Below are 13,859 nucleotides of genomic sequence, written 5' to 3' on the forward strand. Positions count from 1 at the left end.
GACCCATAGACAGTTCACATCACAGGACTCTGTGAAGACAACCCCCAGTATCAGCCTGGAGCCAGGAAGACTCGCTGGGTAGCTAGACCCAGAAGAGAGACAGCAATCACTGCAGTTCAGCTCACAGGAAGCCGCATCCACAGGAAAAAAGGGAAAGTACTACATCAAAGGAACAGCCTGTGGGACAAAAGAATCTGAACAACAGCCTTCAGCCCTAGAAATTCCCTCGACAGAACCTACCCAAATGAGAAAAAAACAGAAAACAAACCCTGGTAATATGACAAAACAAGGCTGGTCAACAGCTACCAAAAATCACACTAGTTCATCAGCAATGGATAAAAACCAAGGAGAAATCCCTGATTTTCCTGAAAAAGAATTCAGGTGGTTAGTTATTAAGCTAACCAGGGAGGGACCAGAGAAAGGCAAAGCCCAATGCAAGGAAATCCAAAAAATTATATGATAAGTAAAGGGAGAAATATTCAAGAAATAGCATAAGAAAAAAAAGATCAAAAATTCAGGAAACTTTGGACATACTTTTAGAAATGCAAAATGCTCTGGGAAGTCTCAGCAATAGAATTGAACAAGTAGAAGAAAGAAATTAGGAGCTCAAGGACAAGGTCTTTGAATTAATCTAATCCAACAAAGACAAAGAAAAAAGAATAAGAAAATAAGACCAAAGCCTCCAAGAACTCTGGGATTATGTTAAATGACCAAGCCTAAGAATAATCTGTGTTCCTGAGGAAGAAGACAATTCCAAAAGCTTGGAAAACATATTTGGAGAAATAATCGAGGAAAACTTCCCCAGCCTTGCTACAGAGCAACACATGCAAATACAAGAAGCACGAAGAACACCTGGGAAATTTATCACAAAAATATTTTCACCTAAACACATTGTCATCTGGTTGTCCAAAGTTAAGACAAAGAAAATAATTTTAAGAGCTGTGAGACAGAAGAACCAGGTAACCTATAAAAGAAAACCTGTTAGATTAACAGCAGATGTCCTAGCAGAAACCCTACAAGCTAGAAGAAATTGGGGCCTTATCATCAGCCTCCTCAAACAAAAGAATTATCAACCAAGAAATTTGTAACCAGGGAAGCTAAGCATCATATATGATGGAAAGATATTTTCATTTTCAGACAAACAAATGCTGAGAGAATTTGCCATTACCAAGCCACCACAACAAGAACTGCTAAAAGGAGCTCTAAATCTTGAAACAAATCCTGGAAACACATCAAAACGAACCTCTTTAATGCATAAATCACGCAGGACCTATAAAACAAAACTACAAGTTAAAAAGCAAAAACCAAAAAACAAAAACAAAAAAACAAAAACAAATTACACAGGCAACAAAGAGAATGATAAAAGCAATGGTACCTCACATTTCAATACTAACATTGAATGTAAATGGCCCAAATGCTCGACTTAAATGGATAAATAACTGCAGAATGGATAAAAACTCACCAAACAATTATCTGCTGCCCTCAGGAGACTCACCTAACATATTAGGACTCACATAAACTTAAAGTAAAGGGGTGGGAAAAGCCATTTCACGCAAATGGACACTAAAAGTGAGCAAGGGTAGCTATTCTTATATCAGACAAAGCAAACTTTAAAGCAACAGTGGTTAAAAGAGACAAAGAGGGACATTATATAATGGTAAAGGGCCTTGTCCAACAGGAAAATATCACAATCCCAAATATATATGCACCTAACACTGGAGCTCCCAAACTTATGAAACAATTACTAAAAGACCTTAGAAATGAGACAGGCAGCAACACAATAATAGTGGAGGACTTCAATACTCCACTGACAGCACTAGACAGGTAATGAAGACAGAAAGTCAACAAAGAAACAATGGATTTAAAATATACCTTGGAAAAGAATGGCCTTAATGATATATACAGAACATTTCATCCAACAACCACAGAATACACATTCTACTCAACAGTGCAGGGAACTTTCTCCAAGATAGATCATATGATAAGCCATAAAACAAACCTCAATAAATTTAATAAAATTGAAATTATATCGAGCACTCTCTCAGATCACAGTGGCATAAAACTGGAAATCAACACCAAAAGAAACTTCCAAAATCATGTAAATGCATAAAAAGTAAATAACCTGCTCCTGAATGAGCAATGGACCAAAAACAAAATCAAGATGGAAATTTAAAAATTATCTGAACTTAATGACAATAATGACACAACCTATCAAAACTTCTGGGATACAGTTAAGGCAGTGCTAAGAGGAAAGTTTGTAGCCCTAAATGCCTACATCAAAAAATTTGAAAGAACACAAACAGACAATCTAAGGTCACACCTCAAGAAACTAGAGAAATTAGAACAAACCAAACCCAAAACCAGCATATGAAAAGAAATAACCAAGATCAGAGCAGAGCTAATGAAATTGAAACAAAAACATTAAAAAGATAAATGAAACAATAAGCTTGTTCTTTAAAAAGATAAATAAAATTGACAGACCTTTAGCAAGATTAACCAAGAAAAGAAGAGAGAAAATCCAAATAACCTAACTAAGCAATGAAACAGGAGATATTACAACTGACACCACTGAAATACAAAAGATCATTCAAGGCTACTATGGACACATTTATGCACATAAATTTAAAAACCTAGAAGACAAGAGAAAGAAATAAAGACCATCCAAATTGATAAAGAAGAAGTCAAACTGCCCCTGTTTGCTGAAGATATAATTGTTTACCTTGAAAACCCTAAGGACTCCTCCACAAAGCTCCTAGAACTTATAAAAGAATTCAGCAAAGTTTCCAGATATAAGATAAATGTACACAAATCAGTAGCTTTTCTATACACAAGCAGTGACCAAGTGGTGAATCAAATCAAGAACTCAACCCCTTTTACAACAGCTGGAAAAAAACGAATGCTTAGGAATGTATCTAACAAAGGATTCAAAAGACCTCTACAAGGAAAACTACAAAACACTGCTGAAAGAAATCATAGACAACAGAAACAAATGGAAACACATCTCATGCTCATGGATGGGTAGAATCATTATTGTGAAAATGACCATAGTGCCAAAAGCAATCTACAAATTCAACACAATCCCCATTAAAGTACCACCATCATTCGTCACAGAGTTAGAAAAAACAATTCTAAAAGTCATATGAAAGCAAAAAAGAGCCCACATAGCCGAAACAAGACTAAGTGAAAAGAACAAATCTGGAGGCATCACACTACCTGATTTCAAACTATACTATAAGGCCATAGTCACCAAAACAGCATGGAACTGGCATAAAAATAGGCACATAGATAAATGGAACAGATTACTCAGAAACAAACCCAAATACTTACAGCCAACTGATTTTCAACAAAGCAAACAAAAACACAAAGTAGGAGAAGGACACTCTATTCAACAAATGGTGCTGGGATAATTGGCTAGCCACATGTAGGAGAATGAAACTGGATGCTCAACTCTCACCGTATACAAAAATCAACTCAAGATGGATTAAGAACTTTAACATAAGACCTGAAACTATAAAAATTCTAGAAGATAACATTGGAAAAACTTCTAGACATTGGCTTAGGCAAGGATTTCATGATCAAGAACCCAAAAGCAAATGCAATAAAAACAAAGATAAATAGCTGGGACATAATTAAACTGAAGAACTTTTGCATGGTAAAAGGAACAGTCAGCAGAGTAAACAGGCAACCCACCAAATGGGAGAAAATCTTCAAAATCTATACATCTTACAAAGGACTAACATCCAGAATCTACAACAAACACAAATCAGTAACAAAAAAAACAAACAATCCCATCAAAAAGTGGGCTAAGAACACCAATAGACAATTCTCAAAAGAAGATATACAAATGGCCAACAGACATATAAAAAAATACTCAGCATCACTAATGATCAGCAAAATGCAAGTCAAAACCACAATGTGATACCATCTTACTCCTGCAAGAATGGCCATAATCAAAAAAACCAAAAAACGGTAGATGTTGGCGTGGATGTAGTGATCAGGGAACACTTCTACACTGCTAGTGGGAATGTAGACTGGTACAGCCACTATGGAAAACAGTGTGTATATATATATGATGGAATGCTATGCAGTCATAAAAAGGAAAGGATTAACAGCATTTTCAGGGACCTAGATGAGATTGTAGACTTATTATAAGTGAAGTAACTCAGGAATGGAAAACCAAACATCGTATGTTCTCACTGATATGTGGGAGCTAAGCTATGAGGACCCAAAGGCATAAGAATGATACAATGGACTTTGGGAACTTGGGGGTAAGAGTGGGAGGGGGGCGAGAGATAAAATCTACAAATATGGGGCAGTGTATACTGCTTGGCTGATACGTGTACCAAAATCTCACAAATCACCACTAAAGAACTTACTCATGTAACCAAATACCATCTGTAACCCAATAACTTGTGGAAAAATACAAATAACAATAATAAATAAATAAATTCCATTGTCACAGCTGTGTTATTTTAGACCTTAACTGCTCTTTGGTCTCCCAAAACTCCGTGTGAAAATGCAACTCCTTCTAGAAAGAGATACTTCTGAAGCACATCAAAAAGCTTATACACCATGATCGAGTGGGCTTCATCCGTGGGATGCAAGGCTGGTTCAACATACGCAAATCAATAAATGTGATCCAGCATATAAACAGAACCAAAGACGAAAACCACATGATTATCTCAACAGATGCAGAAAAGGCCTTTGACAAAATTCAACAACCCTTCATGCTAAAAACTCTCAATAAATTAGGTATTGATGGGACGTATCTCAAAATAATAAGAGCTATCTATGACAAACCCACAGCCACTATCATACTGAATGGGCAAAAACTGGAAACATTCCCTTTGAAGACTGGCACAAGACAGGGATGCCCTCTCTCACCACTCTTATTCAACATAGTGCTGGAAGTTCTGGCCAGGGCAATCAGGCAGGAGAAGGAAATAAAGGGTATTCAATTAGGAAAAGAGGAAGTCAAATTCTCCTTGTTTACAGATGACATGATTGTATATCTAGAAAACCCCATCGTCTCAGCCCAAAATCTCCTTAAGCTGATAAGCAATTTCAGCAAAGTCTCAGGATACAAAATCAATGTACAAAAATCACAAGCATTCTTATACACCAATAACAGACAAACAGAGAGCCAAATCATGAGTGAACTCCCATTCACAATTGCTTCGAAGAGAATAAAATACCTAGGAATCCAACTTACAAGAGATGTGAAGGACCTCTTCAAAGAGAACTACAAACCACTGCTCAATGAAATAAAAGAGGATACAAACAAATGGAAGAACATTCCATGCTCACGGGTAGGAAGAATCAATATCGTGAAAATGGCCACACTGCCCAAGGTAATTTATAGATTCAATGCCATCCCCATCAAGCTACCAATGACTTTCTTCAGAGAATTGGAAAAAACTACTTTAAAGTTCATATGGAACCAAAAAAGACACCACATCACCAAGTCAATCCCAAGCCAAAAGAACAAAGCTGGAGGCATCACGCTACCTGACTTCAAACTATACTACAAGGCTGCAGTAACCAAAACACCATGGTACTGGTACCACAACAGAGACATAGATCAATGGAACAGAACAGAGCCCTCAGAAATAATGCCACATATTTACAACTATCTGATCTTTGACAAACCTGACAAAAACAAGAAATGGGGAAAGGATTCCCTATTTAATAAATGGTGCTGGGAAAACTGGCTAGCCTTATGTAGAAAACTGAAACTGGATCCCTTCCTTATACCTTATACAAAAATTAATTCAAGATGGATTAAAGACTTACATGTTAGACCTAAAACCATAAAAACCCTAGAAGAAAACCTAGGCAATACCATTCAGGACATAGGCATGGGCAAGGACTTCACGTCTAAAACACCAAAAGCAATGGCAACAAAAGCTAAAATTGACAAATGGGATCTAATTAAACTAAAGAGCTTCTGCACAGCAGAAAAAACTACCATCAGAGTGAATTGGCAACCTACAAAATGGGAGAAAATTTTCACAACCTACTCATCTGACAAAGGGCTAATATCGAGAATCTACAATTTACTCAAACAAATTTACAAGAAAAAAACAAACAACCCCATCAAAAAGTGGGCAAAGGACATGAACAGACACTTCTCAAAAGAAGACATTTATGCAGCCAAAAAACACATGAAAAAATGCTCATCATCACTGGCCATCAGAGAAATGCAAATCAAAACCACAATGAGATAGCATCTCACACCAGTTAGAATGGCCATCATTAAAAAGTCAGGAAACAACAAGTGCTGGAGAGGATTTGGAGAAATAGGAACATGTTTACACTGTTGGTGGGACTGTAAACTAGTTCAACCATTGTGGGAGTCAGTGTGGCGATTCCTCAGGGATCTAGAACTAGAAATACCATTTGACCCAGCCATCCCGTTACTGAGTATATACCCAAAGGACTATAAATCACGCTGCTGTAAAGACACATGCACTCTTATGTTTATTGCGGCACTATTCACAATAGCAAAGACTTGGAATCAACCCAAATGTCCAACAATAGACTGGATTAAGAAAATGTGGCACATATACACCATGGAATACTATGCAGCCACAAAAAAATGATGAGTTCATGTCCTTTGTAGGGACATGGATGAAGCTGGAAACCATCATTCTCACTAAACTATCGCAAGGACAAAAAGCCAAACACCACATGTTCTCACTCATAGGTGGGAATTGAACAGTGAGAACACATGGACACAAGAAGGGGAACATCACACTCCAAGGACTGTTGTGGGGTGGGGCGAAGGGGGAGGGATAGCATTAGGAGATACACCTAATGCTAAATGACAACCTAATGGGTGCAGTACACCAACATGGCACATGGATACATATGTAAAATACCTGCACATTGTGCACATGTACCCTAAAACTTAAAGTACAATAAAAAATGTGTTTACCATTTAATAAAGCTTTACCTGACCTATAGATGAAAGTATATTCTTAAAAATATGCTTGTTGGCCAGGCATGGTGGCTTGCACCTGTAATCCCAGTATTTTGGGGAGGCTGAGGCAGGCGATTGTTCAGGGCCAGATGTTCAAGACCAGCCTGGGAAACATAGCAAGGTCCTATCTCTACAAAAAAAAAAAATTTTTTTAATGTTTTTTAATGTTGCCTAAGGAATCAGTGTCTTCAATAGACCACAATGAAGTTGGGATTTAAAATACTTATGTTTAGTGATATGAATGTCAGCACTTGGGGAAGTTTGTTTAATGTTTATTTAAACAAATACAATTATGGAGCCAGGCGGAGCAGGATGGCAGGAGAGAAGGCTCCACCAACCATCCCCCCCCCCAAAAGGACACCAATTTAACAACTATCTACACACACACACACACAGAGCACCTTCGTAAGAACCAAAAATCAGGTGAGTACTCATAGTATCTGGTTTTAGCTTCCTATCATTGAAAGAGGTGCTGAAGTGTAGAAAACACAGTGTTGAATCACCAAAGCCATTCCTTTCCCGCTGCTCACCCCCAGCAGTAGCGGCAGGGTGCAGAGAGCTTTTCAGTGTGCTGGGGGAGGGAGAGCCCAGTGATTGTGGAACATTGAACACAGTGCTGTCCTGTTGTAACAGAAAGAAAAGCTGGACCAAATTCAGCTGACACTGACCCAAGGAGGGCATTTAAACCAGCCCTAGCCAGAGACAAATTGCCAATCACCGCAGTTCAAACTTGAGTTCTACAAGCCTTGCCACTGAGGGCTACAGTGCTCTGAGGCTCTAAATAAACTCGAAAGGCAGTATAGGCTGCAAGAACTGCAACCCCTACATGAGTCCTAGCACTGAATTGAGGCCAGAGACAGTGAACTAGGGGGCAGGTGACCTACTGAGTTACAAGCCAGAGTGGCTAAGAGAGTGTTGGCATCACCCCTCTCCTAACCACAGGCTGCACAGATCACAGCTCCAAAAGAGACCCCTTCTTTCCACCTGAGGAGAGGGGAGGGAAGAGTGAGGAGGACTTTGTCTTGCATTTTGGATACCAGCTCAGCCACAGCAGGATAGAGCACTGGCCAGAGTACTGAGGCCCCATTTGCAGGCCCTAGCTCCTGAATGACAATACTAGACACACCCTGGGCCAGAAGGAACCTGCTACCTTGAAGGGAAGGACCCAGCCCTGGCAGCATTCATCACCTGCTAATTGAAGAGACCTTGGGCCATGAATAACCAGAAGTGATACCCATGTACTACATCAAGGGCCCTGGGTGAGCCTCTGAGAATTGCTGGTTCCAGGTGAGACTAGCACATTATCAGCTGTGGTGGCTATGGGACAGAACCCCTGCTTGAGAAAAGCAGAGGGAAAAGTAAAAGGGACTTTATTTTGCACCTCAGGTACCAGCATGACCACAAGAGGTAGAGTACCAAGTGGGCTCCTGAGTCCCCAGTTCCATGATTTGACTCTTGGACTGCATTTCTGGACTTGCCCTGGGACAGAGGAGGGCTCACTGACCTAAAGGGTGAGTCCCAGGCCAGGCAGCATTCACCACAAGCTGACTGAAGAGTACTTGGGCCTTAAGGAATATTAGCGGTAGTCTGGCAGTACTCCCCATGGGCCTGTGGTGTCACTGGCCATGAGGTGAGGATCCTTTGTCTTTGGAAAGGGGAAGGAAGAGTGGTGAAAACTGTGTCTAGTGGTTTGAGTGCCAGCTCAGTCACAGTACAACAGAACATCAGGTAGACCTCTAAGATTTTTAAATCTAGTTCCTGGCTCCTGGATGACACCTCTGCACCTGCCTGGAACCTCATGGACCTCACTACCCTGAAGGAAAAAACACACGCCTGCCTGATTTTGTCAACTGCTGACTGTAGAGCTCCAGGCTTGAGCGAACATAGGTGGTAGCCAGGGAGTGGTTACACCAGGCCTTGGTCAAGACCCAATGCTATACTAGCTCCAGGGCTGATCCAGTGCAGTCATAGTGGTGGTGGACATAGGAGTCCTTGTGTCACTCCACCCCCAGCTTCAGGTGGCTCAGAACAGAGACAGAGAGAGAGACTCCATTTGTTTGAGAGAAAGTAAGGGAAAAGGACAAGAGTCTCTGCCCAGTAATCCAGAGGATTCTCACAGATTTTGTCCAAGACCATCAAGGTGGTACCTCTACAAGTTTCCAAGAATCATGGTGTTACTGGACATGGAGTGTCCCCTAAAATAGATACAGGTTAGATCACAACACCCAAGTCCTTAAAAATATCTGGAAGGCCAGACTGGGCGCAGTGGCTCACACCTGTAATCCCAGCACTTTGGGAGGCCGAGGCGGGCGGATCACCTGAGGTTGGGAGTTCGGACCAGCCTGATGAACAGGGAGAAACCCCGTCTCTACTAAAAATACAAAATTGGCCAGGCATGGTGGCGCATGCCTGTAATCCCAGCTACTCAGGAGGCTGAGGCAGGAGAATTGCCTGAACCCAGGAGGTGGAGGCTGCAGTGAGCCAAGATCACGCCATTTCACTCCAGCCTGGGCAATAACAGTGAAACTCCGTCTCAAAAAATAATAATAAATAAATTTTTAAAAATTATATACATATATGTATATAGAAAGCCTTCCCAAGAAGGATGGGTACAAACAAGCCCAGACTGTAAAGACTACAATAAATACCTAACTCTTCAATGCCCAGACCAGATGAACATCTGTAAGCATGAAGAAAATTGAGGAAACAATGACCTCATCAAATGAACGAATAAGGCACCAGGGAGAAACAGAGTCCTGGAGAAACAGAGATATGTGACCTTTTAAAGAGATAATTCAAAATAGCTGTTTCAGGAAACTCAAAGAAAGTCAAGGCAACACAGAGAAGGAATTCATAATTCTGTCCGATAAATTTAGCAAAGATATTGAAATAGTAAAAAAAAGAATCAAGCAGAAATTCTGAAGCTGAAAAATGCAGTAGACATATTAAAGAACGCATCATAGTCCTTTATTAGAAGAATTGATCAAGCATAAGAAAGAATTAGTGAGCTCAAAGAGAAGCTATTTGAAAACACACAGTCACTGGAGACAGAAGAAAAAAGAATAAGCACACCTACAGGATCTAGAAAATAGCTTCAAAGGGGCTAATCTAAGAGTTATTGGCCTTAAAGAAGAGGGGGAAAAATCAATAGCGGTAAAAAGCTTATTCAAAGGGATAATAACAGAGAACTTTCCAAACCTACAGAAAGATATCAATATCCAAGTCCAAGAAGGTTATAGAACACCAAACAGATTTAACCCAAAGAAGACTACATCAAGGCATTTAATAATCGAATTTCCAAAGATCAAGGATAAAGAAAGGAGCCTAAAATCAAAAGAAAAGAAACACATAACATACAATGGAGCTCCAATATGTCTGGCTGCAGACTTTTCAGTGGAAACCTTACACGCCAGGAGAGAGTGGCATGACGTATTTCAAGTACTGAAGAAAAAAAAGTTTACCTAGAATAATATCCAGCAAAAACAGCCTTCAAACATGAAGGAGAGATAAAGATTTTCCCAAACAAAAGCTGAGAGATTTCGTCAATAACAGAACTATCACCCAAAATATGCTAAAGGGAGTACTTCAATCACAAAGAAAAGGATGTTAATGAGCAATAAGTAGTCATCTGAAGTTACAAAAGTCACAGATAATAGTAAGTACACAGAAAAACACAGAGGGTTATAGCACTGTAACTATGCAGTATAAATTACCCTTATCCTCAATAGAAAGACTAAATGATGAGCCAATCAAAAATATTAACTGCAACAACTTTTCAAGAAATAGTATGATAAGATATAAATAGAAATAACAAAAGTTTAAAAGGGGACAAAGTTAAGGTGGAGAGTTTTTGTTAGTATTCCTTCTACTTGTTTGTTTATTTATGCAAACAGTTTTAAATAGTTATCAGCTTAAAATAATGAGTTATAAGATAGTATTTACAAGCCTCGTGGTAACTGCAAACCAAAAAAAAAAAAAAAAAAAATACAACAGATACACACAAAAAAAGAAAAAGCAGGAAACTAAATCATATCACCAGAGAAAAAATTCTTCAAAAAAGAAGAGAGAAAGAAAAGAAAGAAGAAAGAAAAAACACAAAACAAGAAGAAAACACATAACAAAACTGCAGGAGTAAGTCCTTACTTATCAATAATTACATTGAATGTAAATGGACCAAACTCGCCAATAAAAAGACATAGACTGGCTGAATGGATTTAAAACAAAGAAAAAGACCCATTGACCTGTTCCCTACAAGAAACACACTTCACCTATAGAGATATATATAGACTGAAAATAAAGGAATGAAAAAAGATATTCCATGCCAATGGAATAAGTATAGGAGTAGCGATACTTACATAAAACAAAATAGATGTAAAGACAAAAACTATAAGAAGAGACAAAGACACTATATAATGATAAAGGAGTCAATTCAGCAAGAGGATGTAACAATTTTAAATATATATGCACCCAACATTGGAGCACCCAGATATATAAAACAAGCATTACTAGAAATAAAGAGAGATAAACCCTAAAACAATATTAGCTAGAGAATTGAATACCCCATTTTCAACACTGAACAGCTCTTCCAGACAGAAAATCAATAAAGAAACATCAGATTTAAACTGCATTACAGACCAAATGGATCTAATAGGTATTTACAGAACATTTCATCCAATGGCTGCAGAATACACATTATTTTCCTCAGCATATGGATCATTCTCAAAGATCAACCATATGTTAGGTCACAAAACAAGTCTTAAAACATTCAAAAAATTGAAATAATATCAAGTGTCTTCTGTAACCACAATAAAAAAAAACTAGAAATCAATAACAAGAGGAAATCTGGAAACTATACAAATACATGGAAACTAAACAATATACTCCTGAATGACCAGTTGTTGATAAAGAAATTAAGAAGATAAATGAAAAACTTCTTGAAAAGAATGATAACAGAAACACAACATAACAAAAACTGTGGGATACAGCAAAATAAGTAATGAGGAAAGTTTATAGCTATAAGTGCTTACATCAAAAAAGAATAAAAATCAAACAATCTAATGATGTGCCCTAAAGAACTAGAAAAGCAAAAGCAAACCAAACCCGAAATTAGTAGGAGAAAAGAAATAATAAAGATCAGAGCAGAAATAAAGAAAATTGAAATGAAGAAAACAATACAAACAATCATAAGTTAAACATAGTTGACAAATCTTTAGCCAGACCAAGAAAAAAAGAGAGAAGACTCAAATAAAATCAGAAATGAAAAAGTAGGCATTACAACTGATGCTGAAGAAATTCAAAGGATCATTTGTGATTACTATGAGCACCTGTATGCCAATAAATTTGAAAACTTAGAAGAAATGTACAAATTCCTAGACACATACAACCTATGAATATTGAGCCAGGAAGAAATCCAAAACCTGAACAGACCAATAACAAGTAATGAGATCAAAGCCATAATAAAAGGTCTCCCAGTAAAAAAATTCCAGGATGTGATGATGTCACTGCTGATTTCTACCAAACATTTAAAGAAGAATTAATAACAACCCTCCTCAAACTATTCCAAAAAATAGAGGAGAACTGAATACTTCCAAACTCATTCTATGAGATGAGTATTACCCTGATACCAAAACCAAACAAAGACACATTAAAAAAAAAAAGAAAAAGAAGAAAACTATAGGCCAATATCTCTGATGAATACTGATGCAAAAATCCTCAATAAAATACTAGCAAACCAAATTCAACACACATTAAAAAAATCATTCATCATGACAAAGTGGGATTTACCCCTGGAATATAAGAATGTTTCAACATAGGCAAATCAATTACTGTGATACATCTTATTAACAGAATGAAGAAGATAAACCATATGATCATTGCAATTGACGCTGAAAAAAAAGTATTTGATAAAACTCAACATCCTTCAAGATAAAAAACCTTCAAAAAACTGGGGATAAAAGGAGCATATGCCAACATAATAAAAGCCCATGACAGACCCACAGCTAGTATCATAATGAATGGGGAAAAAACTGAAAACCTTTCCTCTAAGATCTGAAACACAACAAGGATGCCCATTTTCACCACTGTTATTCCACATAGTACTGGAATTCCTCACTACAGCAATCAGACAAGAGAAATAAAGGGCATCCCAGTTGGAAAGGAAGAAATCAAATTATCCTTGTTTGCAGAATATATGGTCTGATATTTGGAAAAACCTAAAGACTCCACCAAAAATCTTCTAGAACTGAAAAACAAATTCAGTATAGTGACAAGATACAAAAGCAACATACAGAAATTCAGTAGCATTTCTATATGCCAACAGTGAACAATATTTAAAAAAATCTCATTTACGATAGCTACAAATAAAATTAAATACCTAGGAATTAACCAAAGAAGTGAAAGATCTCTATAATAAAAACTGTAAAACCCTGATGAAAGATATAGAAGAGGTCACAAAAAAATGAAAAGATATTTTATGTTCATGGATTGGAAGAATCCATATTGTTAAGATATCCATGCCACCAAAGCAATCTACAGATACAATGCAATCCCTATCAAAATACCAATGACATTCTTCACAGAATATAAGAAACAATCCTGTAATTTATATAGAACCACAAAAGACCCAGAATAGCCAAAGCTATCCTAAGCTAAAATAAAAAAAACTGAAGAAGTCACATTACCTGACTTTAAATTATACTACAGAGCCATGGTCATCAAAATGGCATAGGGCTGACATAAAAAGAGACACATAGACCAGTGGAACAGAATAGAAAACGCAGAACAAAATCCACACATTTACAGTGGACTCATTTTTGACAAAGCTTTCAAGAACACATGCTGAAGAAAAGACAGCTCTTCAATAAATGGTGCTAGAAAA

Source organism: Nomascus leucogenys, chromosome X (assembly GCF_006542625.1).
Source record: "Nomascus leucogenys isolate Asia chromosome X, Asia_NLE_v1, whole genome shotgun sequence".
In the NCBI taxonomy this organism is placed as follows: Eukaryota; Metazoa; Chordata; class Mammalia; order Primates; family Hylobatidae; genus Nomascus; species Nomascus leucogenys.